Genomic DNA, 27,566 nt, shown 5'->3' with positions numbered 1-27,566 from the left:
TCCTAGATTTTCCCAATGTCTTTAGAAGAGAGAGGCTTTTGTTAGTTTAGTATTAGTTTCTGGTGTATTTCTTTTAAGCTATACATTTGTGCACAAGGGTTTTGTATGAACTACCTTCATCTTTATGAACTTGCTGTAGCTGCAGGAAGTCATACATACCTTGGTTAACCTCAGAAGGACAAGTTTGCTCTTGCCTTGATATAAGGTACGGAGAGCCAAGATGGCGCAGTGGTTAGGTGCAGTACTGCAGGCCACTTCAGCTGACTGCTATCTGCAGTTCAGCGGTTCAAATCTCACCGGCTCAAGGTTGACTCAGCCTTCCATCCTTCTGAGGTGGGTGAAATGAGGACCCAGACTGTGGGGGAAATATGCTGACTCTGTAAACCGCTTAGAGAGGGCTGAAAGCCCTATGAAGCGGTATATAAGTCTAACTGCTATTGCTATTGCTACTTTTAGAATAACAGAGATGGAAGGGACCTTGGAGGTCTTCTAGTCCAACTCCCTGCTTAGGCAGCAAAGCCTACACCACTTTTGACAAATGGTTATCCAACATCTTCTTAAAAACTTCCAGTGTTGGAGCATTCACAACAAATTGTTTCACTGATTAATTGTTCTCATTATCAGGAAATTTCTCCTTAATTCTAAGTTGCTTCTCTCCTTGATTAGTTTCCACCCATTGCTTCTTGTCCTATCCTCAAGTGCTTTAGATAATAGTTTGACTCCCTCTTCTTTGTGGCAGCCCCTGAGATATTGGAACACTGCTATCTTGTCTCCCCTAGTCCTTTCATTAAACTAGACATATCCAGTTCCTGCAACCATTCTTCATATGTTTTTCCCCCCTTCCAGTCTTGGAGTCCTGGTGGACAACCATTTAAATATAACCCAGCCATGTGCAGCAGCTGCCAAAAAAGCCAACACAGTTCTAGGCTGCATAAACAGAGGGATGGAATCAAGATCACGTGAAGTGTTAATACCACTTTACAATGCCTTTGTAAGGCCACACTTGGAGTACTGCATCCACTTTTGGTTGCATTGTATGAACTCAGGGAAGCAAAAAGAAGAAATAGCAATAGCACTTAGACTTATATACCACCTTACAGCACTTGCTGGACAGTTTACAAAGTCAACGTATTGCTCCCAATAACCTAGGTTTTCATTTTACTGACCTCAGAAGGATAGAAGGCTGAGTCAGCCTTGAGTCTGTGAGAATAAATGTCTGATCTTACTGTAAGAAGGAGACTGAAGGGCAGAGGTTAACAGGTATTTGTCTTCCAATCAAGGAAAGGAAAGCAGAGCTGATGAGAACAATTAAGGCAGACTTCCTTCCTGTTATCTCTTATTAGCACATCATCGCAGTTAGCAGCATAAAGGTATAAAGAGATGGGATTGCTTCTAAGCTGCCTCTCTAAACAAGATTTATTGAGATTTTTAATCCTCAATCATAACAGCAATCTGCATAGGCCCATCACCCTCCACTCTCTCCTCTTCTGCATTAGACTAGAAGGAGAAAAAATACTTGACAGAAAACATGGGTTGAATTTTGAATGGAAGAAGTTGCAAGCTTTGTTCTGGTGTTGATCATCAGCTCTTGAAGCCACTTGAAATCTTGGAACCTTGACTTCAGAAACTAGGAAAGGGACAAAGAAATTCTGAACTGGTCTTTAGGGAAATTTACTGCTGCCATCTCTAATCTATTTAGATCTATTAGAAATCTATTTAGTGTGTGATTGATTGAAATAATTAATAAGATCACGACACAAAGAAAGTTAAACTCAGTGACCTTAAAACGATGGTTCTTTATGTTATGTGATTTTCCATTAAGGATGTTGTTAGTTTTCATGTTATTTTTGTCTTTGGTAGATTATGATGTATTTTAAAGTGATGAGTCATATGCATGACTAAAAATACTGGGATCATTATAAAAAGCAAGTTTCCTCTGCATTCCATTTGAATTTCAGTTGATTGGTCAGGTAATTATTTGCCATTAAATTAATGCCTTCAGAAGAGAGAGCCTGCATTATTTTCTACATTAAATCTGGCATCATCCAAGATGAGAGATAGATGATAGATAGTGAGTAGATAGATAGATAGATAGATAGATAGATAGATAGATAGATAGATAGATAGATAGATAGATACAAGAGCAGAGTTGGAAGGGACCTTGGAGCTCTTCTAGTCCAACCCCCTGCCTAGGCAAGAAACCCTATACCGTTTCAGACAAATGGCTATCCAACATTTTCTTGAAGACTTCCAGTATTGGGGCATTCACAACTTCTGGAGTCAACTTCTGTTGCATTGATTAATTGTTCTAACTGTCAGGAAATTTCTCTTAGTTCTAAGTTGCTTCTCTCCTCCTTCCACCCATTGCTTCTTGTCCTATCCTCAGATGCTTTGGAGAATAGCTTGATTCCCTCTTCTTTGGGGCAGCCCTGAGATATTAGAACACTGCTATCATGTCTCACTTAGTCCTTCTTTTCATTAAACTAGACATACCAGATAGATAGATATTTCACATAGAAGAGCCCAAAACTCAGGTCAGTTTCGCCTCTCATGTGTGCATGCCTCCTGTCAGGCAGCTGATTTTGGGTCTCTGCCATGCATGTATGGGGGGCAGAGTGCATGCAGGAGACACACATGTATGCATGGAGGGGAACATGCATGATGTCACCTGTGTGCAGGGCAGGTCACACAGGGGTGGGTTGTGCATGCATGCATGCATAGGGTAATGCATGCACATGTGGGGGTCCAGGGCACACATGGAGGGTTGAAGGAGCATGCGCACATTGCATTATGGGTGTGTGCACATGCTTTTCGGCACTCAGCCCCCAAAAAAGGTTAGCCATCACTGTTCTAGAACATGATGCACTTGGTGTCTCGTTTAACTGTCTCAGAATTTCTGGGACTCAAAAGCCAGATGCCATTTTATTAATGGAGGTTTCTGGCTTGAGGAAGAAAAACGAACAAACCAAAGACCATTGAGCAAGATCAATAAATAACCATTTCAGAAGAGATGTGAATTTAGGGAACTCGCCAGAGGTGGGTTCCTACCAGTTCGCACCTATTCGGTAGAACCGATTCGTCAAATCTACCAAACCAGTTAGAAGAGTTTCCACCAGTGGACCGGGAAAGCAGGCCACACCTACAGAAGAGGTTCCAAATTTTTTTGAAACCCATCACTGGTCCTTGGATATGATTATTCTACACTATCATGCTCATATTTATAAAACTCAGTGCCTCTGTGAAAGGTAAGGATGACTACTGCGTTTGTGGTGCAATCAGAACATTGCATGTGTTGAAGTTGCTTTAACGCAAACCAAAGATGCCTTTTAAAAAACAAGTTTACATCATATTCTTATGCATGCCAGTGCTGTGTGTGAGGTAATTTAAGGTGGTTCTGACAAGTGTTGTCGGCATCTTCATATCTGGTCACATGGGCGGCAAGCCACTCCCATCCAGTCACATGGGTGGCAAGCCACTCCCACAAAGGAGGCCACTCCCACAGAGTAGGTTCGAACAATTTTTGAAACCCAGCACTGGAACTCGCTGAACCATGATTTCTGGTGGAATATCCATACAGCATTGTGCCATTGTCTATTTTTTGCTATTTTTTTCCCCTGTGTAAAGCCAAACATAATTGTGGTCGGCATCCAAACCACCGTCATGTCAGTAATACCCTGTATGTATTCTGCCAGTCCGTTGAACATGGCAAGGCCACGGGTAGCAAATCAAGGAAGGATTAGCTTACAGAACCTCTGGCAAGGAAGCTTTCCACTTAGCACTGGGCATTCTGATGGATTTCTCAACCCCGAGCTGCTATCCAGCTGATTATCCCATTTGTCTCCATTAGGCTAAATTGGCAGTTATGTCTTCATGGCGAAAAACCTACATGTGTGTATGTGTGTGTGTGTGTACATTTGCAAATGAGCAGGAAGCAAGGAGCAAAAGATGCTTTAGGAGGGAACTCCACTCAGCTTTATTTGAGAGCTAAGAGAATAACAAAATGACAGAATTAGAAGGGACCTTGGAGGACTTCTTGTCCAACCGTCTGCTCTAGCAGGAGACCCTCTACCATTTCAGACAAATGGCTGTCCAATCTCTTCTTAAAAACCTCCAGCGTTGGAGCATCCACAACTTCTAGAGATAAGTCATTCCAAGTGATTCATTGTTCTAATGGTCAGGACATTTCTTCTTAGTTTTAGGTTGGATCTCAGAGTTAAATGAACTTAGTACACCTCTCAGAACACCAATGTCCATTATAAATGATCCCACCACACTCTCCTTTATGTACACATTGTGGGTACCGTATTTTTCAGAGTATAAGACACAGCTTTCTCCCTCAAAAAAGAGGCTGAAAATCTGGGTGCGTCTTATACACTGAATACAGAAACCCCACCCCTTCACCAAAATGGCCATGCATAGCTTTTAGGAGGCTTTCAGAGAGCTCCTGGGAGTTGGGGAGGGCAGAAATGAGCAAAAGATGGTCCATCTTTTGCTCAATCCCCCCCCCCCCCAGTCCCCAGGAGCACTCTATAAGCCTCCTAAAAGCTATCCACGCCCATTTTTTGTCAAAAATGGTCCTATTTTCATGAAAAACAGACTGTTTTTTGCTCATTTTTGGGCCTGCCACCCCGCAGAAACACTCTGCAAGCCTCCTAAAGGCTATTCATGCCCGCTTTTTAAAAAAATTGGCCCATTTTCGTGAAAAGTGGACCATTTTGGGGAAGTTTGCAGAGTGCAAAAACTTTTTTTAAAAAAATTGCCTCTTCAAAACCTTGGTACGTCTTATACTCCGAAAAATCCAGTATAAGTTGTGTGAACGTTGTTTGTGTTGCTGATCGGAGATGGGTGTTTGTTTGTTTTTTTAATTTTCCCCAAGTGATGATCTTCTGGTTATTTATTTATTTTAACATTTTCCAAGCTTTCTTTCGGGCTCACTATTTAAGGAATCTAAATTTTCTTTCATTAACTTAAAGAGATGCAATGATGAAAGAGTGGTGCGTGCTGGGAGTATTAAGAATTTAAATATATTTTGTCTTGGACTCCATTAAATTCATGGATATGTGATGTCAAAACTGGGGATTATAGAAGCTAAGCCTGCATGTTACAATCTATTAGACAAAAGGATTTTAATCTAAATGCTTATATTACGCCTGGGGCAGAGGTGGGTTGCTACTGGTTCGGACCGGTTCGGCTGAATAGGTAATAACTTGGTGGACTGGGTCGCTGGAACCAGCAGTGACCCAGGCCTGCCATGTCCTTGAATTGGTTCTCTAGGTGGCGCCATAAGTGCCACCATCTTGTTTTTGGCTTCTGTGCAGGGGCAGAAGCATTTTTAGTACTGCGCATACATGCGCAGTGCACATGCATTGTGTCCCTGAGCGAACTGGCAGTAGCAGCAGCTGGAACCATCCCTGACCTTGGGGCAAGAAAACCCTTTCTTCTTCCCTTCCCTTATCTTCCCTTTCCCCCTCACTTCCTCCCTTCCTTGCTTCCTTCCTTCCTTCCTCAATTCTTTCATCAGGACATCTTTGGAGAACTAAAGGCCCCTTTCCATCACATATTTTCCTTCTTTTCAACTTCCATTCAGACTATCTTCTCCTTTGAATCTGAAAATGTTTTTCTATCTTCATTTCAGGTGGTGCATAAAGACAAGTAAGTACCAGCACATTACAGAAGTTGCCCCAAAGTGGAAGAGTTCTTCACACCTTGTGGGACATAAAATTAATTTCACAATGAATTTACCTTTCCCGGTTTGTACCGAACATGTATAATCTTGTCAAGTGGACAATATTACATCCAATACAATTCCTCAGAGTGGGTTCACCTATCTCCAATCGGTGGGGGGGGGGGGATGAAAAATGGCTTATTGTGAGATTCTGCATCACTTATTGAAGCACAAGAGTGATGATTTTCAAAGCCAGTGAAATTAGCAATGTTGAAAATCCTTTAGAAATGTTCTCTGTTTCTTTGCATCTCTGGCAGAAGACAGTATAACTTTCCTAGATGCTGTTCTACACCATTTTCTTTAAATACTGCCCCAATACTGATAAAGGAGTGCAGAACTGTAAAGTGGAAGGGAGGAAATGGTGCTATGGATACAACTGGAAATAATCTTAACAGATCTTATCCAATTGCCAAGGACAATATTTAATTTCAACACCAAATCTGTGGAAGAGTCAACGATATAATCTTCTCTGCAATCACAGCTAAGGATATCTATTAGAAGAATAGAGGTTGAAGAAGAAACAGCAGCATCAGATTTTTGGATTCTGGCAGGATCTGATTCCCTTTGGCTAAACTCCAAAAGCCAAAATGCACCGGGGCTTTTAGTCTTTGGATTGAAAATCACCAGGAAGTATCGCAATTATAGCTGAGCCTAGAAGAAGACAGTGTCAACTTCTATAGGGCTGCCAGTAAAATAACATGAATATGTCCCTAAAGTCACTGAGAGTCAAACTGAACTCCGAGAAGACATTACATTTTTTTTTAACATAATGACATTTTTACATGATGGGATCAATCTGAAAGCAATGGAGCTTCTGGCCATGGGAATTTTTCATCTATTACCACCTACACAGCTAGATAGCTAGATAGATAGACAGACAGACAGACACAATAGGTAGAGATATGAGAGAGAAGGAGGGAGGGGAGAGGGAGGATATGAAGATGGAGATAGAAATGGAAATAGAAAGTGACAGCGAGATGGATAGATGGATAGTTGGATAGATGGATGTGATAGTTAGAGATAGAGATGATCGAGAGAGATAGAGATGATAGAGTGGAGGTGGAGGTGGAGGTGGAAATGGAGATAGGCATAGATGATAGATAGATAGATAGATAGATAGATAGATAGATAGATAGATAGATAGATAGATAGATAGATAGATAGATAGATGATAGACAGACAAACAGACAGACATGATAGGGAGAGATGATATGGAGTTGGAGATGGAAATGGAGATAGAACGAGACGAACGGACGGAAGGACGAAGAGATGGACAGACGGACAGATGGACAGACTGACAGACGGACAAACGGACAGATGGACAGACGGATAGATGGATAGACGGATAGATGAATGTGATAGAGATGGAAATGATAGAGGTATAGGTATAGGTGAGATGGAGGTGGAGGTGATGGAAATGGAGATAGAGATATAGATAGATAGATAGATAGATAGATAGATAGATAGATAGATAGATAGATGATAGATAGATAGATAGATAGATAGATAGATAGATAGATAGATAGATAGATAGATAGATATCAGAACATGAAAGAATTCCAACAACTCTCCCATGGTCATCTTCTTTTGCCTTTATTGGCTCTCTTCCAAAGTGAGTAAAGTCCATGTTCCTGCAACGTTCAGTTGAGGAGGTATGTAGAACACAATCATATTTTCCCCCTTCTAATGAAAATATTTTGGAACCTTTTGGCTCTTCATCCTGATCAGTTCCACTGTGAGCATTCTCCCATGTAACAGTGTTAACGAGAAAAAAGCAGGCCAGGTTGATTCCTTTTATTAAAAGGCATCAAGTTGCACTCTGGGGCAAGTAGCGACAATGATAAAATTTTTCAGTTAATCAGCACGGAAGGTCATTGCACAAGAGAGAGCTATAAATGCGGTGTGATGTGCTGTTTTTCTTAGTCTGTGGCTGCAATTTCTCCTTAACCGGCAACAGTTCAACGAGGCCTTTGCAGCTCCTAACAGCTATTCCCAGGTATTGGGAGTATCCTTCCCCTGGCTCATTTTTACCAAATGACCCCCATTTCTGCTTTGACAGACCTGCATTTCAGGATAATTAAGGATGAGCAAGTGGAGGCTTTCGCTCAACGCCAATCGCTCCCCCAAGAGCCCCCGAAACCCTCCACCAAAAAATTAGATTTTGCGACGATTGGAGACAATTTATCCCAGGCCTCTCATTCCAAGTTGCAAAATATAAAATTGAAATGTTAAGAGGAGGCAGGAAACTGAACGTCTCAAGGTCACCAAGCAAGGGGTACGGCCTCAGTGAAGTTCGGCATACAAATTAATTGGGAAGTTCTGGATTTGTAGTTGTTGCCCTGCACTACCACAAACGAAGAAACTCGGCAGTCTTGTCTATTAAACTTCCATGATCACTGCCCTATGAAGCAGTATATAAGTCTCGTGGCAAGACAAAACCGCGGTCCACTAAAGCGTGACCGACGAAAGCGTGTACATGACGTCATCAGCAGCGTGACAAATATGACCGCGGAGAAAAAAGGGCGCTTTAAAAAGCACTTTTAAAGCAAGCTGATTCACGTAAAGGTAAGGGTTAGGTTTAGGGTTAGGGTTAGGGTTAGGTTAAGGGTTAGGGTTAGGGTTAGGGTTAGGGTTAGGTTTAGGGTTATGTTAAGCGTTAGGGTTAGGTTAAGGGTTAGCGTTAGGTTTAGCGTTAGGTTAAGGGTTAGGTTTAGGGTTAGGTTTAGGGTTAGGTTAAGGGTTAGGTTTAGGGTTAGGGTTAGGTTTAGGGTTAGCTTTGGGGGGGTTAGGTTTAGATTTACGCGTTAATTTTAACTTTACCGCTCACAGCGTGCTGTTTTTGTCACACTGTGATGACGTCACGTACACGCTTTCGTCGAGCGCGCTTTAGTCGACCGCGGTTTTGTGGTGGAACCTATAAGTCTAACTGCTATTGCTATTGCTAGAATGCAACAACATAGGACCATTCATAGGAGGGGAACAATTAACAGGAAGAAGAAATATTTCATTCCTCCCATGCTTACTAGCAACATCTTTGTAGAAGATACCTCTGCTTTAGTCTAAAGATGGAAAAGAAGAACCAAATACTTGAAGCTAATCTAAAGCAAATTATGTTTTTCTCCCTGTAAACTATATCACTGATGGTTCATCAGACTGGGTATATTCTACTGTAATTATATCCATATCCATATCCATATCCATAAACACACACACACACACACACACACACACACACACACACACACACACCAGAGCAAAGGCTTTGATCAGAAAGTAATATGAGGTTTTCTCATCTCTTTATTAGTCTTCTCCCGAAATCATTCACACATAAAGATGCTCCAAAATCTGTCAATTACTTCTGCAGGAATAGCCTAGAATCTTCTGTTACATTGACAGTTGTAAGATGTTAATCAAATTTTCATTTGCCACTGCTATTTTTAGAACAATGCCTTATTAAATTTCTGTGAGAAACCACATGTGTTCTTCCCCAATAAGCTAAATATGGCTAAAATATATAGCTTAAGTGGCATTTGAAGTCTTGAATGGCAAGAGGAAGTATTGGAGGAAGAATATAATTTTAAACCTCAGAGAACAAAATGAGACACTTGGCATTTGTAAGTTACTAACGGAAGGTTATTAAGAGTAGCCCATTGTATGTTACAACATTTTCCAAGAGGGAAGGAAGGAAGGAAGGAGGGACGGTGTTCTGACATAGGCTTCACAAAAGCATGAAGCTGATTCCTTGTCCTGATAAAACCTCTTTTATTTAGGTTAAAGGGAATTCCTCTCTAGCAGAGTCCTGGCCAACAGTCTTTCAAGAGATGTCACAACTACAGACCTTTATCAAGCTTGGAGAGTTGCCAGGCCGATATCTTCCAAACGCCACGCTGTAGCAGCAATTACTTGGCAAGAAGTCAGGAACAGACCTTCACCCTAATGAATTAAACTCATTGTCTCCTGGAAAGTCCCTCCTCTTTTTGCTCCTCTTTATTCCCTATGGGAGGGGCCATTCACCGTCCACCTGTGCCTCCACACCCGAGTTGGCCCTTGTTCCTTAGCTGTTCCCTTCTCCTGGCAGCTCTGTGCACATACACACTGGGAACAGGCTCCAGCTATTCTTCTGCCCAAATGATATCCAACTTCGAAGGAAGCTGATCCCTGTCGGATGGCCCTGGCCCCATCTTTGCCTCTGACGCAGAACATTCCTCAGAGTCTTCCCCAGACTCCAGGACTGGCCCATGTTCCTCCCCAACCTCCTCACTGTCTGAGTCTGCCGTCAGCTCCACTGTCTGTCCACAACAGAGGGAGGAAGAAACATTCTCCCAAGTCTGATGGAGAATGCAGGTAATCCTTGACTTACAACAGTTCATTTAATGAAGTTACAATGTCACTGAAAAAAAAAGTGGCATGATCATTTTTTACACTTATAACCATTGCAACATCCCCATGATCAAAATTTGGGTGCTTGGCAATCGATTCCTATTTCTGGTTATTTATTTATTTTAACATCATCCAAGCTTTCTTTCGAGCTCCCTAGTAAGGAATCTAAATTTTCTTTAATTAATTTAAAGAGATGCCATGATGAAACCGAGGTGCATACTGGGAGTATTAAGAATTTAAATAGATGGATTGATTTGATTGATTTATTACATTTATATGCCGCCCTTTTCCCCGAAGGGGACTCAGGGCGGCTCACAATTCAATCAGGGAAGGAGGTACAGACAGGGGGATAAAAAAGACGAGACATAACAATACAAAATTTAAAAACACACAACAACCATACCATTCAAGAAGGGGGGCAAAAACTCTTTAACCCCAGGCCTGTCGGAACAGCCAGGTTTTAAGGGCTTTGCGGAAGGCCTGGAGAGTGGTGAGGGTTCGAATCTCCACAGGGAGCTCATTCCAGAGGGTCGGAGCAGCCACAGAGAAGGCTCTCCTCCGTCTAGTCACCAGTCGGCATTGGCCGGCGGATGGAATTCGGAGGAGGTCTAATCTGTGGGATCTGATCAGTCTATTGGAGGTAATTGGCAGTAGGCGTTCTCTCAAGTACCCAGGTCCAATACCATGAAGGGCTTTATAAGTGACGACTAGTGCCTTGAAGCGTATCCGAAGACCAATAGGCAGCCAATGCAGCTCACGGAGGATAGGTGTTACATGGGTGAACCGAGGTGCACCCACGATCGCTCGCGCGGCTGCATTCTGGACAAGCTGAAGTCTCCAAATGCTCTTCAAGGGCTGCTCCATGTAGAGCACGTTGCAGTAGTCCAGTCTAGAGGTCACAAGGGCATGAGTGACTGTTGTGAGGGCCTCCCGGTTCAGGTAGGGACGCAACTGGTGCACCAGGCGAACCTGGGCAAATGTCCCCCTGGTCACAGCCGACAAAATATATTTTATCTTGGACTCCATTAAATTCATGGATATATAATATCAAAACTGAGGATTATAGGAGCTAAGCCTGCATGTTACAATCTGTTAGACCAGTGTTTCTCAACCTTGGCAACTTGAAGATGTCTGGACTTCAACTCCCAGAATTCCCCAGCCAGCATTCGGAGTTGAAGTCCAGACATCTTCAAGTTGCCAAGGTTGAGAAACACTGTGTTAGACAAAGGATTCTAATCTAAATGTCTATATTACTCCTTGGAGCAAGGAAACCTTCCCTTCCCAGTATGACAATTGCAATGTCACAGTCCTTCAATGGGGAAGCCATATCCACTTAACAACAGTAGTACTGAAGTGATTCAGTTAACAACAGTGGCAAGAAAGGTCATAAAATGGGGCACAACTCACGGAACAACTGACTCGCTTATCAACAGAACTTTTGGACTCAAATTGTGGTCATAAATCGAGGATGCCTCTACATAGTTTTTCACATCAAATTCTAGCCGAAACGGCCATGTTAAGAGAATTTATTCAGCATCTAAATAAATGTCTCAATGATCTTTGGTTCAGAAAACAACTGAAATTATTTATGAGGAAAATTATAATGCGGTATTGTATTAATTTCAAAAACCAACCACCTGCATTTGCAAAATAAGCATATCTTCAGTGGAACCTTAACATTGTTGTAAATTATCCTTGAAACAGAAGGGAATTTTGCAGCTGCATTTCTGACTTTAAATGTCAAATCATTTGTTAGAATATATTGGTCTGTTTGCACTTCTCTTAGACTCTCTCTCCTCCCTCTTTCAATATTCAAGACCCTTCTTCGGTAATATCTATCTATCTATCTATCTATCTATCTATCTATCTATCTATCTATCTATCTATCTATCTATCCCTGGAGGGGTGAAAATCTATGCCCTTCAGAGAGGGCTCGCAATTTGGGAGTCCTCCTGGATTCACAGCTGAAACTAGAACATCATCTATCGGCTGTGACGAGGGGGGCCTTTGCCCAAGTTCGTCTGGTGCACCAATTGCGGCCCTATTTGGATCAGGAGGCACTTCAAACAGTCACTCACGCACTTGTCACCTCGAGGCTGGATTATTGCAACACGCTCTACATGGGGCTACCCTTGAAAAGTGTTTGGAGACTGCAGTTAGTTCAGAATGCAGCCGCGCGAGTGATATTGGGTGCACCGAGGTACACCCACATTACACCTGTCCTCCGCGAGCCGCACTGGCTACCAATTGGTCTCCGGACACAATTCAAGGTGTTGGTTATCACCTTTAAAGCCCTACATGGCTTAGGGCCAGAGTACCTTCGAGACCGTCTGCTGCCACATACCTCCCAGCGGCCAATAAAATCTCACAGATTGGGCCTCCTTCAGGTGCCGTCAGCCAGACAGTGTCGGCTGGCGGGCCCTCGGAGGAGAGCCTTCTCTGTGGCTGCTCTGACTTTCTGGAACCAGCTACCCCCGGAGATCCAGACCATACCCACTCTCATGGCCTTCAGGAAAGTTGGCCTAGGGCTGTTGACCTCACTTTTGAGGTCCAGCCCTGATTAGCATGAATGTACGAGGTGTTGCTGTTTTTAAACTGTTTCTTTCATTATGTGTTTCGTTATGTGTTTTTCTCTTTATTTTTGTAAGCCGCCCGGAGTCCTTCGGGATTGGGCGGCATATAAATGTGTTTAATAAAAATAAAAATATCTATCTATCTATCTATCATCTATCATCTATCATCTATCATCTATCATCTATCATCTATCATCTATCATCTATCATCTATCATCTATCATCTATCATCTATCATCTATCATCTATCATCTATCATCTATCATCTATCATCTATCATCTATCATCTATCATCTATCATCTATCATCTATCATCTATCAATCTCTCTCTCTCTATATATATATATCTATATCTATCTATCTATCTATCTATCTATCTATCTATCTATCTATCTATCTATCTATCTATCTATCTATCTATCTATCTTTAAAGTTATATATTTATATATACAACAATGTACAACATTGTTATATGATTTATATATTGCCAACCCAACCGTTAGAGTTATATTCCTAACAGCTTCTATATCTCCTTCCCGATGATAAGAGGGTAAAGAAATGCCATCCAGGGCAATAGTGGGTTTCTATTTTGTTTACTGCTGTTTTGCTCATGCGTGATGCTTCTGCACATGCACAGAAGCATCCAGGTGGGTGGAGACTCCCACTGCCACCACTACTAGTTCACCTGATCCAGGCTGAACTGGGAGCACCCTACCTCTGATCCAGGGTGTGGGCTGTCTTGGTGAAGATTGAGAAAGTGAAAGATTGAGAAAATTTGCATCTCCAGATTTAAATAACAATAGCACTTAGACTTATATACTGCTTCACAGTCCTCCACAGCCTGTCCTAACTGGTTTACAGAGTCAGCTTATTTTTCCCCAACAATTTGGATCCTCATTTGACCCACCTCGGAAGGACGGAAGGCTGAATCAACCTTGAGCCTGGTGAGATTCGAACTGCCAAATTGCAGGCAGCCAGCAGTCAGCAGAATTAGCCTGCAGTACTGCACTCTAACCACTGCGCCACTGGGGCACATCATAAAATACCTGAAGTGTTTGGGTTTTAAGAGCTTTGTGTACTTATTTTGTACTTGACTTGGCATCCCAGTTAATCATGAGAGACTCTCAAGGAGAAAAGTGCAGTCATTGGGCCCCCATCACAGATGAGGATAAACCCTCCAGCGTCCAGGGAATACTGTGCTTTATAGCAGCTAGTCTTCAAATATTTTAAATTGAGAAGAGTTCAGCAAAGGGATGAGAGGAAACCCCTTGAGAAATTATTGCTATTCTTACATAAACCTATTTTCTCCTCTGCTATGTTCCTTTGGAATTCCTTAGGCGTTTTGCCTCCACGGAAATGTGCGCAAATTGGTTTTGAAATTCCATTTCAGGTGAAATGTGGGAGAAGTGCTTGCTGTCTCCCATGAAACTTTGCAAGCTTTTTCAAAACGTTTTTTTCTTTCTGCTTCTCGTAAGAATCTCTAAAAAGGCCCAGTGGCTTCAAGATGCAGGAGATGGACTCAGCTTCAAAACCAAACACTGTATGAGGGTGGGCTCCTGTCATTCGCCCCAGCTCAGTGGTGGGATTCAACCAGTGTAACAACCAGCTTGTTGAGCCTGTGTGCAGCCCGTTTGAAAACAGCTCTAAAACTTACCTTATATTGCAGCCCTGGTGAGTAAAACAGCTGTAGCCGGCCCTATCGGGTGGGCTTCAAACAAAAGAAATGAGTAGTTCAGAGAACCGGCAAGTAGGCTAGTCCCACCCCCACTGCCTTCCCATCCTTCCAGCTGATCTTATTTTGTTGCCCCGAACAGGAGAACAGAGCTAGGAGCTAAGGAGCCGAGGTGGTGCGGTGGTTAAATGCAGCACTGCAGGCTACTTCAGCTGACTGCTAAATCAGCAGTTCAGCGGTTCAAATCTCACCGGCTCAGGGTTGACTCAGCCTTCCATCCTTCCGAGGTGGGTAAAATGAGGACCCGGATTGTTGGGGGCAATATGCTGACTCTGTAAACCGCTTAGAGAGGGCTGAAAGCCCTATGAAGCGGTATATAAGTCTACTGCTATTGCTACTGCTATTGCTAAAAAGCAGGTTAGTAGAGTGGGGAAGGAATGAGTATTTTGCAGTATCCTTCCCTGCCACACCCACAAAGCCACACCACGCTGACAAAGCCACACCCACAGAACCGGTAGTAAAAAAAAAAGAATCCTACCACTGCCTTTACCTATGTCATTTTTTTTTCTTTGATGGATATTGTATTGTGAAGATAGTAAAATCAAGTGCAGAAGTTTTGTTCCTGACTTTATGTTGTCTGAAGAGTCAACAAGTGGCACTCCCTGGCTGGATTCCTCTGGATCTTAAAGCTAAGTGGAATCAAGCCTGGTTTGTACCTGCAGGAGATTCCTCTCGGGAAGCCTTTAACCTAAATGTCGATCAGAAAGGTTGGCAGCTCGGCAGCTCGGCAGTTCGAATCCCTAGTGCCTAGTAATGGCGTGAGCTCCCGTTACTTGTCCCAGCTTCTGCCAACTTAGCAGTTTGAAAGCATGTAAAAAGGCAAGTAGAAAAATAGGGACCATATCCAGTAACGAAAGCCGAGACAAGCTTAAATGGAATGTCCTTTAATAACAAGACCAGAATATCAATGGTTGAAAGCCAAACAAACAAACAGATAAGGACCTTGGCAGCAAGTCCGACAAACCTTGGCAGCAATCCAGCCTGCCAAATTAGTTTCTCTTTAGTCAAAGCGTTGACTTCTGCAAGAAGGGTGTGGCACAAGCAGTCTTTCTGTGCCCTGCTCGGAGTCAGAACCCTGTCCAGGGTCCTCCACATCCTCCAGGGCCGACCCATAGGCTGTTGGAGTCTGGTGGCAGCTCTAATGGCTCCTGCTGGGCCACAACAGGAAGGTAACAGCGTTCTGTGCACCTTTGGCATTTAGTCATGCTGGCCACATGACCATGGAGACATTTTTGGGCAGCCCTGGCTCTTTGGCTTTGAACAGAGATTAGCACCACCCCTAGAGTCAGGAACGACTGTCACATATGTGTGAGGGGAACCTTTACCTTTACCTAAATCTGGAAGATGAAACAAGGAGAACAAAAATCTGAGAACTCCTGCTACAAGGATCTTTCTGTGAAGTTAGAGAACTCAAGCTTAAACTGAAGAATTTCCTTTCTCCCTTTTTTGCCTCGTATTCAAGATAAATAGGCAAATATTCAGATATGTGACCTTTCTCCATGTCCTACTGTCAATGAACTCTGTGATATGAAACTGAAGTAGCTGGTTATTAAACTATTGTTTTAATAGCAAAGTCTACAGAATTGATTTGGCACTCTGGAATGACTTTTCCAAGGATTGTTTGGGGAACAATAAGTTACCTTGCCAGCTCACTTCTGTTTATCAAATTCCGCTTCAGTCATTGCCTTGATGCATCTGGTTGGCATAAAAAAAAACAGGGGACTGCTTCAGCTTTCGTGTAAATGCATTGTTAAGGGGAACACTTTCTTCTGGATGTTGAAATTAAGCAGTGGTGGGTTTTACGTTATGTGTGGTGGCCCGGCAGGAGTCAGTGGAGCTGCTGCCAGACTCCGACGTTGAGGGGTCTTATGAGTTGGCCTTGGAGGAGGTGGAGGACCCTGGACAGGGTGTTGTGGCCCGGCAGGAGCTGTTAGAGCTGTTGCCAGAATCCGACAGTACGGGGGCTGGTGGGTCGGCCGTAAAGAGGGTGGAGGACCCTGGACGGGATGTCAACACCGTACAGGCCGGAAAGAGACGTGGTGGCCACCGGATACCTGGGGAGCATTGGATCAAGGGGAATGTTCCTAAGATATTTGGGAATTATATAAGGAGGCACACATGCTGGGGGTTGCTCAACGTAAGGAACAAAGGAGGAAACACAGGAGATGATTGCGGGCCTATCTTATGGACAACCCATTCCGACTGCCTCCAGACCGTCAGACCCGGGGGAAGGGCCCTGCGGTGAGGGATAGTGTTGTGACTCAGCAGAAGCCTCCTGTAAGTTGTTTCGGGGTTCATGCAGGAGAGGGTAACAAGCAGCTATGGCTCGTTAAGGATCTCCTCCTGCAGATAAAAGACTGATGTTGCCACACCCTAGTTGCAGAAGTCAACGTTCGTTCTGTTCCATTCCATTCCGTTTCTGTTCTAGTCAAGCTCTCCATTCGTGTTCACTATCGAGAGAAAGCACTTGGATAAGTGACTTGATTTATGTACTCCAGTTTTGTATTAGTTTGAGTGAGGATTTTTGCCAGAGCATTTTATCTGTGTTTATTTTGGGCTCGCAGCCAGCTCGAGCCGGGACTGATAAAGACATTCCTTTGCAAGCTTCATTTGGCTTTCATTTCTGAACGAACAAGGTGTGGGTCAGAACAATTATGTTACTATCAGTTTGCTGTGCGCCCCCCCCCCCTGCTCACTTTGCCTCTTCACACGCCTCTTCCACTGATGCACGTGGCCTCAAAACCATGCCTAGATAGGACAGCATAGAGCCAGGATGGGTGGGTGGGTTGATGGGCCAACCTTCAATTTTGGTAGAAAATGTCCTCACATATTGCATTGTAGTACGGTACGCTGGTTTAACTGCTGTGGACAGAAAGACACTACAGAGAGTGATCAGTTTGGCACAAGTAACCATTAGTTGCCCTCTAACACCACTGGATGACATCACCAGGTCTCGCTGCTTTAGCAGAGTAAGGAAGATACTCAGAGATGATTCACACCCTGGTCAGTGTCTCTTTGCACTTCTACCATCGGGCAGAAGACATCAAAGCATAGCCAGCCAAACAAATAGGTTTAAAAATAGTTTCTATCCTTGGGCTGTCAAGACTCTTAAACACAACCACAATCACTCCATGCACACACAGAAATGTATAACTAGTTTTTTCCTTTTCCTTTTTTTCTGTTTTCTTTTCCGCTATAATTTTGCACCAGTGAGGCTAAAACCAATTTCGTTGTATTTATTGGGTAGAATGACAATAAAGACTATACTAAATTCTGGGGCTTAGATCATTTGAGATGAGTTCTCTTAGATCCTTGACAGGGCGAGGGTTATCTATGAGGTCCAATGTGTAGGACAATGCATTTGTTAGTCAAGATTTATGACATGGTCCAGTGGAGCATTTCCATTCTATATTGCTTTCAATATAACTAAACATTTGCACGTTTGAGCAATCATATACGGTACATTTCTGATGGCATCAATTGGTTCTTAACCAGTCTTGAAGATTTCAAAGGAGACACTCTTCAAAACATCAGTGTATCAAAAGAGAAATAAGTTCCAACAAATGAAATTCTATGATTTTTCTAAAGATCCCGGAGAATAAGAAAACAAGCATTCTCTGCATGCCAAGTAGCTTCCTCCCTGATTGAAACTAAAATGTGCTACAAATTAACCATCTGTGATTTTGATTCAGAAAGCAGAAGATCTCAAAAACTTGTTTGGATCTGTCATTTTTGGACTGTGTTTGATGGGATCATTAATTTTTTAATGCCATGTTCGTCCAAATGAACATTTTATTAGGAAAACTTAATATACAAATTCAAAATAAAGTTTTAAAAACAAAACAACACAAAACAACAAGCACAGAATATTTCTTTTTTCCCCATACATTCATGTATCATTCACATATCCTAATCGTATTTGTGTATATATTCACAAGTGGTGGGTTGCAGACGGTACGCCCTGGTACGAGCATACCAGAGCCTTCCCGGAACACCAGATACCGTTCCGATACGGTGCTCCGGAGGGCTCTGCCCAAGCTCCTTACCGATTTTTTAAATCTTCAGCGCTTCCACGCATAGTGTGTACTACTGAGTAGTTGGAGCATCACGGAGGCTTGTGGAGGTCCCAAGACACATGCGTGTGCTGCGCATGTTTGCGCACATGCTGTATGCATCCACGTGGACGCCGCCGGGCACGTTCCAACCATACTGGTTGAAATGGGATCCGGAACCCACCATTTATATACACATACATATACAGTTTGTCCTCAACCTATGACCCCAATTGAGGCCAACATTTATGTTGCTGAGTGAGACATTTGTTAAGTGAGTTTTGTCCCATGTTACGACTTTTCTTGCCACATTTGTTAAGTGAATCACTGCAGTTCTTAAATTAGTAACATGATTGTTAAGTGAATCTGGTTTCCCCATAGACTTTGTTTGTCAGAAAGGTCACAAAAAGGGATCACATGACCCTGGGACACTGCCACCGTTATAAATGTGAGTCAGTTGTCAAGCACCCAAATGTAAATCACATGGACATGGGGACGCTGCAGCAGTCGTAAGTGTGAAAAATGGTCATAAGTCACTTTTTCCAATGCCATTGTAACTTTGAGAGGTTATTAAATGAACTGTTATAAGCTTATGACTATCTGTACACACACACACACACACACACACACACACACACACACGTATATGTAAACACACACACACACACACACACATGCCCTTTTTACAAACCTGTAATTCCTTACTTCCGGATTGAGTTGAGGAGACTGAATGGAGATGAGCATTTACTGGCCAGATGCCCTTCCTGATGCCACACAGAGTTCACAGCAGATGTTTTTTTTTTCTTTGCACCCTAGGGGAAAAAAAAACCATCTACCACTTCCTGGGATTGAGCTCTCAACCTTCCAAATGGGAGGCGAGCATCTTCACCACTATACCACCACACCACTCACTGTGTGTTTGTGTGTGTGTGTGTGTGTGTGTGTGTGTGTGTGTGTCTGTGTGTGTCTGTGTGTGTCTGTGTCTGTGTGTCTCTGTGTGTGTAAAGGCTAAAGAGAAAAATTGCCTGGATCAACATTGTCCCAGAAGCACCTGCTCTGTTAGCTTACTTTGTAATTTTCTAAATGTAATTGTTTAAGTCCAATTTCTTTCTAAACTTCTAGCCTTTTTCTCACAAGTTATTAAAAATAGAACTAAACCAAATATTCAGGTTCTTTTCCTTTATTTACCCTCAGTCTTCACTTTCCAACTTTCTTTTTATTGTTTTGCCTGGTTTGAGTTTTAAAAATTAAATGAAAATCAAATTGGAGTGAAACTTGTTTCCCTGAGGTCTATAGTATGCTTTTGAAGGATGGGTTGCTGGGTTTTTTTAACCCCACTAAATTCATCTATTCTTTTTTTCCAATCTTAACAGATATTAACAGATTATCAGAGTTGGAAGGAACCTTGTAGGTTTTCTAGTCCAACACCCTACCCAAGCAGAGACCCTACACCAGCGGTCCTCAAACTATGGTCCGTGGACTGGATATGGCCTGCTGAAGCCATTAATCTGGCCCGTATGGGACCATGAGGTGCCCCACCCATTTCTGGAGGCTGGGCAGGTCAAAAATGGGATGTACAGTAGTCTCAGTAGGCCAAAGACGGGGCTGTTTTTGGGTGGCAGAGTGATAATGAAGGCTCTCCTGGTCCTTCTCTTCACTAGACTAGCCATGCCAAGTACTTGCAACTGTCCATCTGTTTTAGACATGATGGAAGAATTTCTACACATTCCCTAATGCTCTAGCATTGAGCACATAGCTGAATACCTTGATGCTGTCAGGAGTTACCCTTAAAAGGGAGGCCTACAGTTGTGTGCTGTATCACAGGGTGAACACACTTCCATTGCTGGCCCCTGAATTGCACTGTGGAAGATAATTCTTTACTACATTTTAATAATGCCCCAAGTGCATTTCCATCATGTGAATCCATCACACCAATTTAATTAAGCAGATGGAGTAGGAAAAAATATCTACTTTCCTTTGCACTCTGACTTCAAGGTTGGGTGAGGTTTTTACACAGCGGCATCTTTTTCCCTTTTCTCAATATTTCTGCCATGTAGACTCTCTATTATGAGTGAAAGACCAGAAATATTAAATTAGCCTTAGGTTTTAAACATAACAAGTGTTTCTCCCCCATCTCTTTCTCTTCTGAGCATCAGTAGTGCAATGACTTTACAGCTACTTAAGGTCAGCTTCAATTGCTTTCTTTATGGGATGCTCCTATCATGTTTTGTGTTAGTGATCCTGCAAATTTTCTAATTCTGCCATTTATAAATCTTTTCCCCTGTGGTTTGTCTTCCATTGAAACATTGAGAATGGTTTTTGCTATGCATATTAGAATCACAGCTACAACTATCATCCTTATATTGCCCCACAACCATTCTAGATTTGAATGATGAGAGCCATCTTGTTTGAGAACAAGAACCAGGAGAACATAATAGTAGAGGGCAACGATGGAAGGTGACGCTCACTGGTATGGACATGTCCAGAGAGCAGCACCTTCCACTGTTGCTAAGACTGCCTACCAACTAGAAGTTGATGGCTGGTGACCTCTCAGGCATCCAGAACAGAGATGGCCAGACAGCATCAACAAAGATATGCAAGCCATGGGTCTGTGTCCTGGATATGCAGCTGACCATGCAAACTGGTGTTCAATGATTCCAAAAGTGGACACTGCAGCATCAGGAATATGCTAGGAAAGAAGGAGGAGGAGGAGGAGGAGGAGGAGGAGGAGGAGGAGGAGGAGGAGGAGGAGGAGGAGGAGGAGGAGGAGGAGGAGGAGGAAGAGGAGGAGGAGGAGGGAGGAGGAGGAGGGAAGAGAGGGAGGAGGAGGAGGAAGAGGAGAGGAGGAGGAGGAGAACCAGGAGAACATAACTTCTAGTCTATTCTTAGATATGAAAACCAACTGATTGGCTTTAGGCCAAATGTTCTCTCTCAGTCCAATTGGTGAGGACAAAATTAGGCAGAAATATTACAAGTAAGACAGGCTATGTTCTAATAAAACTTTTAAAAATGTACAAATCAGTGTCTTCTTTGAAACCATCTATGTATCTTGAGTCTAGTGCACAGACTCCCCCTTTGAACAAATACATATACTTTATATGTAGTGATATACTTCCTACTACAGAAGAGACATTTTGTCACAAAGTGAGGTCACTACTAAGGTTTAGGAGGAACTTCTATCGCCTCCTCCAGCCTCTAGTAACTAAAAGAAGCTTTTGTGCCTGCACAGCTTCTGCACCGAACTTAATAAAACTCTTGAAAAACTAAATGGCAGTCTTTTTCCTCTTTCTTGACAGCAGGAGGACATATTGTTGTACTGTCTGCTCTGAAGAAGTTACCTACTCCTGTTTTAACCCTTTGACATGTATGCTTGAGACAATAAATCATCGAGCTATAACTGCTTACCCATGTGGCGTGGAGGCATGTGTTGTAGCTCAAGGTGATCCATCATGAATGGAGAGAATCCACAGTGCCACAAGGGTAGGAGACATTAGCCAGTTCTTCGCATCTCAGTAAGCTGATTAAAGGAAGGCGAGGGTTTATAAAGGTAAAGGTTCCTCTCACACAGGTGCTAGTTGTTCTTGACTCTAGGGGGCAATGCTTATCTCTGTTTCAAAGCCAAAGAGCCAGCGCTGTCCGAAGACGTCTCTGTGGTAATATGGCTGGCATGACTAAACGCCAAAGGCGCACAGAATGCTGTTACCTTCCCACCAAAAGTGGTCCCAAGTAACAGGAGCTCACCCTTTTACACAGCACTAGAGATTCGAACCACTGAACTACCGACCTTTCTAACGACAAGCTCAGCATCTTAGCCACTGAGCCACCACATCCCTGGTGGGTTTATAAGGGCTCATTATTTTGGTGTTACGGATAGCAAAGTCCATGCTCAAGAAATTCAAGAAATAACTCGGAAGGGTTGATCATCCAGACTCCTGTGGGAATGAGATGACGTCTCACTCTCTGGAATGGCTGTCAGTTGACTTCAACTCCTATCTTTACTACTGAGGAGAGAAATAAAGGTAACTCAGCAGTTCTGTGTATGAAGAAGAGCAAATAAGTCCCAGTGATAAACTGCAACACTTGGTAGCTTCTGGCTTAAGCCTAGCCCCAGAGATACCAGAAGCTCGCAGGTGTTGCAGTGCACAATACTAGGGGATATTTATCTGTCTCCTTCTCATCAGTTGGGTGCAAGAAATCAAGAAGTAGAGTTGTTCAAATCAGTAGAAGTTTATTCCATGCTAGCTCTCTCTACAAGAATCTGAACTACTAATGTACAAGGCAAACTGATGGTAGAGAAGTGTCAATGGAATTCAAGGAGGACTGGGCTTAGATCTCTTGTGGGCATAAAGGGATTCCAAACTAATGATGAGCCAGACCTCCCACTCATATGTTGTGGCCTGTGGGCTGCCGACCCCTCCAGCAGCTGAATCAAATGAGGAACAGGTGTGGGTGTCAGGGTCAACATCAAGGCAACCTGAGAGGGTGAAGAAGGAATGGAACTCTTAGAGATAGAGACAGAGATGGAGCCTGGGCAATTCATCAGCTCTCAGATGGAGAGTCAACAGCCCTCAGGTCTGGAGGTGGCTGATGAAGAAGAGGAGGAACATCTGGATCAGAGATGGGTTTCTACCAGTTTGCACCTATTCAGTAGAATCAGTTCGTCAAATCTACCAAACCGGTTAGAAGAGGTTCCACCAGTGGACCCAGAAAGCAGGCCACACCTACAGAAGAGGTTCCAAAATATTTTGAAACCCACCACTGGTCCTTGGATATGATTATTCTACACTATCATGCTCATATTTATAAAACTCAGTGCCTCTGTGAAAGGTAAGGATGACTACTTCGTTTGTGGTGCAATCAGAACATTGCATGTGTTGAAGTTGTTTTAACGCAAACCAAAGATGCCTTTAAAAAAACAAGTTTACATCATATTCTTATGCATGCCAGTGCTGTGTGTGAGGTAATTTAAGGTGGTTCTGACAAGTGTCGTCGGCATCTTCATATCCGGTCACATGGGTGGCAAGCCACTTCCATCCGGTCACATGGGTGGCAAGCCATTCCCACAAAGGAGGCCACACCCACAGAGTAGGTTCGAACAATTTTTGAAACCCACCACTGATCTGGATCCAGTGCCTGACATGCGGATCCACAGAGGGCAGAGGAGAGGAGAGCAGTGAAAATCTATGGGCTGATCCTTGGGAAGGAAGAGCCATTGCTGCTAGGGAAGTCCCACCCTAGTTCTGCGGATAAAAGGCGGGGGACAGAGATGAATCGGTGTGACAGACAACTATTCATCTCACTGCCAGACAGACTTTTTAGCCTGAGAGAGAAACTTTTTGCTGGTGCTGCTGGGGCTCCTAATAAAGGAATCATTGCTTCAATCATAGAGGGTTTGTAATTTTGGGGAGCTGGGTTAGAACACTCAGGCTCAGTTTATGTTATCGCTTTCATGAAGAAGCCTGATTGTGCTGCTGTAATAGTGGAGATAACTGTACTTGCTGCCCCCTGAGCTTGGTTGTTTTCATGCAAGCATTTCATTACCTGGCTAGGTTACATCTTCAGTGTTAGAAGGTGAGGGGAATTTACTCCACATTTACGTGCAGTAGCTTGTCCTCATTTTGGTGGGGAGCATGATTTTTTAATAGAAATTGTTGATTGAGACCGGAGGTGGTATTCAGTAGGTTCTGACTAATTCTGGAGAACTGGTAGTGGAAATTTTAAGTAATTCAGAGAACCGGTAAATACCACCTCTGACTGGCCTAGCCTCCATCTATTCCCTGCCTCCCAAGTCCCCGCTGATCAGGAGGGAATGGGGATTGTGCAGTAACCTTCCCCTGGAGTGGGGAGGGAATGGAGATTTTCTAGTATCCTTCCCCTGCCATGCCCACCAAATCATGCCCACCAAGCCATGCCTATAGAACCAGTAGTAAAAAAAAAATGAATCCCACCACTGATCGAGACACTATTTTTTGCTTGATTGTTTGCCTGGTGTACTCTTATCCGAGTACAGGTTGCTGGAGTGAATGCATCCTGGTCTTCTTGTTTCCTTCTTACCTTTTAACTAAGAAAGAAATAAAACAGCATAGGGATGACTGCATTGCTTGAAGGACTAAGACTGAGCTTTCCTGTTGGGTATAGCAGATGTCAGTGTTGACTGAAACAACCACAGATGGACAGAGGCTTCTGCACAGGTGTGGCTGGGAAGACAGTTTAATGGCTGATGCCACTGAAGTTCATCACACAGAGGCCTAAAACGTAGTCCTTTCTCCCCCAAGCAGGCTGCTATTGAGAACAATTTTCGGAAAGGAAGAAGTTTTCTCTAGTCATTTTCATTACCACAATCTTCCTTCTTCAAGAGGAACAAAATGCCGATGTGGTTCCTGGAGTAGCTTGTAGAAGCCATTAGAGGCCATTCAGCAAACACTTTCTGCTATCAAGCCATACAAAGGGGAAGATGTTTATCGCTCACCTTTTCAGAGAACAGAATGCCAGTTCTGTAATTTGGGCTTCCCAGGCACCCTGATGCCCAGCCAAAAGCACCTGAGATGAAAGGCAGAGAATACTAATGACTTCCAAGGGGCGGCAATAAACTTGATACAACCCATTTTTTTTTAAAAAAAAATCCCACAATCTGTCAGGGAAGGAGGGAAGTGCAATGATCCAAACTTCAAATTATATTAATGTGCAAGTAGAGCAAGAAAAGCTGAGTTGAAATCCCATTACCCTGACCTCTTAGGAACGGAGAAAGCAGAAAAGCATTAGAGCAAATATTATTCATTCATTCGTTCGTTCATTCATTCATTCATTCATTTGTTCATTCATTCGTTCATTCAGCTAGTTAGTTAGCTAGTTAGTTAGCTAGTTAGTTAGCTAGTTAGTTAGCTAGTTAGTTAGCTAGTTAGTTAGCTAGTTACTTAGCTAGTTAGTTAGCTAGTTACTTAGATAGTTACCTAGCTAGTTAGTTAGCTAGTTAGCTAGTGTGTCACTCATGTACAAGATAACAGGAATAAGAATAAATATGAGTAAGAACACAGGAAATGGGTACAAATAAATGGAGACAGTAGGACAGGGACATTAGGCATGCTGGTGCGCTTATGCATGTCCCAAGGAATGGAGCGAGGTCACCAGTGGACAGTCTTAGGTTAAAACTATGAAGGTTTGAGGATGTAACAAAGGAATGGGGTAGAGCATTCCAGGTATTGACCACTCTGTTATTGAAGTCATATTTTCTGCAATCAAGTTTGGAGTGGTTTACCTTGAGTTTGTATCTATTGTTTGCTTGTGTATTATTGTGGTTGAAGCTGAAGTAGTCATTGACAGGTAGGACGTTGTAGCAGATAATTTTGTGTACTATGCTTAGGTCAGACCAAAGGTGGCGTAGTTCTAGGTTTTCCAAGCCTAAAATTGCAAGCCTACAATCTCTCAATTGTATTAATATCCGATATACAGTATGAATTCCAGGCAGACGAGCTGTATTCGAGAATTGGTCTAGCAAAGGTTTTGTATGCCCTAGTTAGCAGTACAATATTACTGGAGAAGAAGCTTCATAAGGTTAGGTGACAACTCTTAATGCCTTTTTGGCAATGATGTTACAGTGAGCTCTGGCGCTTAGAGCATTTGAGACGAGGACTCCAAGGCTCTTGACAGAGTGAAGGTCATCTACAAGGTCATATCCGCCCAGCTTGTATTTGGTGTTCTGATTTTTTTTTGCCAATGTGCCAATTTGTTGGTTGAGATTTGAAGTTGCCAATTGATTGAAACAATTGTTTAAAACAAGCAGTAACAACAAAAAGTAAAAATGCAATATAAGTCTAGAATTGAAGGAACTGAGCACCGAGTGAGCACTTGAGTTTGTATCTATTGTGTGCTCATGTATTATTGCAGTTGAAGCTGAAGTTGAAGCTGAAGAAATCATTGAAGGGTTGAGCATTGTAGCAGATAATATCCTGTTACAAGCGATGCTGATTTCTTTTTGTTTTGTTTTGTTTAACCTAAACCCATGCTTTAGTTTAAGACAGATTCCTTAATGTATACAATACTAATTTCCATAGCAGCTGTTTTTGATAGGATAGCAGTCCTGATAAGTGCCTGGAAGCTTTGGTTGTTAATAATAGCAATAGCACTTAGACTTATATACCACTTCACAGTGCTTTTACAGCTCATTCTAAGCAATTTACGGAGTCAGCACATTGCCCCCAACATTCTGTGTCTCCATTTTACCCATCTCGGAAGGATGGAAGGCTGAGTCAGCCTTGAGCCTGTTGAGATTTGAATTGCCAAATTTCAGTCAGCTGGCAGGCAGCAGAAGTAGCTTGCAGTACTACATTCTAACCATTGTGCTACCACGGCGCATTTATGTTAAAGAAAAAAAAAACAGAACACAATCCAGTAACCTTCACAGTTACTAAAGCTTAATTATGAGTAAGTATGTAAAGGGCTATGCTGATCTGCTGTCATAAACACAGAATTTATATACATAGACAGCTGATTGTCAACAGCCTCCAGGTCTGGAGGTGGCTGATGAGGAAGAGGAGGAACATCTGGATCCAGTGTCCAATGCGTGGATGTGCAGAAGGCAGAGGAGAGGAGAGCAGTGGAAATCTGTGGGCTGATCCTTGGGAAGGAAGAGCCACCACTGCTAGCGAAGCCCCATCTTAGCTCTGGGGATAAAAGGCAGAGAAGCACCTCAGTTAAGGTTTATGGCTCCCTGACATGGATGTAGAATTTCTCAAGTGAGACTTCCAACACACACACCCTAAATAGATTTTCTCCTACTGTAAGGTAGTTTTACCTTCTCCTCTAGGAGTAAAAAGAGAGAACAAATTTTGGAGGGGAAGAAGGAGAAGGCTGACCTTCTACAGATCCTGTTAATACTCTGAGCTGTCCACTGTCAAGAGTCCTGAAATTACTGGTGCCCAATATGGAGAGATAAGTGACCTTGGACAAATGGAGTAAGGAAAGTTTTATATCTGTAATCTTTGTTACCCAATCTAACGAAGGAAAGGGACCATGTCTTAGGTTCCCATGTGCTCAATATCGCAATATTATTCAGATAGCTTGTTTGGTATTTCGTGACTTGGAAACCTGATATTCAAACTGAGACA

Source organism: Thamnophis sirtalis, unplaced genomic scaffold (assembly GCF_051295495.1).
Source record: "Thamnophis sirtalis isolate CommonGarterSnake01/CBP01778 unplaced genomic scaffold, rThaSir2_p1.2 scaffold_12, whole genome shotgun sequence".
NCBI lineage: Eukaryota > Metazoa > Chordata > Lepidosauria > Squamata > Natricidae > Thamnophis > Thamnophis sirtalis.
The sequence above is the reverse complement of the archived record's forward strand: the minus strand, read 5'-3'. Positions refer to the sequence as shown.